This window comes from Aplysia californica, unplaced genomic scaffold (genome assembly GCF_000002075.1).
Source record: "Aplysia californica isolate F4 #8 unplaced genomic scaffold, AplCal3.0 scaffold00004, whole genome shotgun sequence".
Classification (NCBI taxonomy): domain Eukaryota; kingdom Metazoa; phylum Mollusca; class Gastropoda; order Aplysiida; family Aplysiidae; genus Aplysia; species Aplysia californica.
Genome location: NW_004797274.1, coordinates 267,966 through 269,147, shown reverse-complemented (window position 1 = coordinate 269,147; position 1,182 = coordinate 267,966). Strand labels below are relative to the sequence as shown.

The following is a 1,182-nucleotide window of genomic DNA, read 5'->3' as shown; positions in this document are numbered from 1 at the left end:
TAGGCTATCCCTATAGACTTATATTATATCCTAGACCATGTCGTAATTCTGGTTCATCACACAGCGGGTGTTTGGAGGGCACCACTGGTAGGTCCTACTTTTTTACTTTCCCTCTGTTATTTTTGCCTGTCTTACTTTTTCAGTTGGTGGTTGGCGGCGGGTGCTATGGTGTGGTTTGCTTCTTCTTTTCTATCAAACATCTATCTTCCGTATCTCCCCTCCTTCTTTTTTGTGTTTGTAACTCCTCTATTCTTCGGCTCTTATATGACCTTATTGTGTTGCAAGTGCCGTAAAATACTTATTACTAAAACTTTTAAAAACCCTAAAAGTAAAACTTACTTTTTCATAACTCTATATGACCATTTTTGTGTCAGTATGCCTCCATTTACTCAAGCAAAACAAACTTAACCATGGACCGCACCATTTGACTATTTTTCGGAACTAAATGAAGGGCAAGGAGGAGGGAATGCCCTTCACCTGCACTTCCATGGTGTGTACCAGCGCAGTGCTAGTGTAGATTTTACAGAGGGCAAAGAGCGACCACCATAACAGTGCCTGGTCTGGAATATAATCATTCAAGTTTTTGCCTATGACTGAACTGCTCCCACTTCTTACTTTGAGTTTTTCAAGATGCGAGTGCTGTTGGTATGGTGCCAATCCAAACGGATAAGAATAGCATGCCTTTGAAGCGTGTCCGAAGCCTTTCGCAGAACGCGAGCACACGCCGGTCGAGGGAAAAAACCCAACCCAAAGCAAATAAAAGTGCAGGTTGGTTGAGAGAAGGCACTGAAGTACTGAAGTTTGTGACGCTTATACGAGTGTGTTCTCATAGGGCTCATAAATCAGCTGTTGCAATCGGCTTAAAGTACGGCCGGGTGTCTGTGAACTGTGGGAAAAGGTATAGCATATACCGAAACATGCCAGACTGCTTTAAAAAAAAAATCCCAACTCACTTTTCTCCTCTCACTCCTTTGTGAGTGGGTGGTTAGCGGGTGCTCTGGTATTGTTTGCTCCTTCTTTCCTATCGAACATGCTATTGTCCTTATCGATCCTCCTTCTTTTTTGCGTTTGTTACTGCCTTGTAACACCTCTAATCTTCGGCACTTTTACGATCTTATTGCGATGCAAGTGCCGTAAAACTTTTACTTTAAAAAAAATGAAAACTCCTTTGTGCAAACCCCC

At 42.5% G+C, this 1,182-nt stretch overlaps 1 protein-coding gene across 1 annotated transcript in view; it reads left to right on the top strand.

The window, feature by feature from the left end:
- LOC101860537 (anion exchange protein 2) overlaps nucleotides 1-1,182 on the top strand; it is a 91,288-nt gene continuing 90,106 nt past the window's right edge. The window contains exon 1 of the mRNA XM_035968452.1: nucleotides 1-87. The gene's annotated coding sequence lies outside the window, so the exon portion shown is untranslated. The remainder of the gene's footprint in view (nucleotides 88-1,182) is intronic.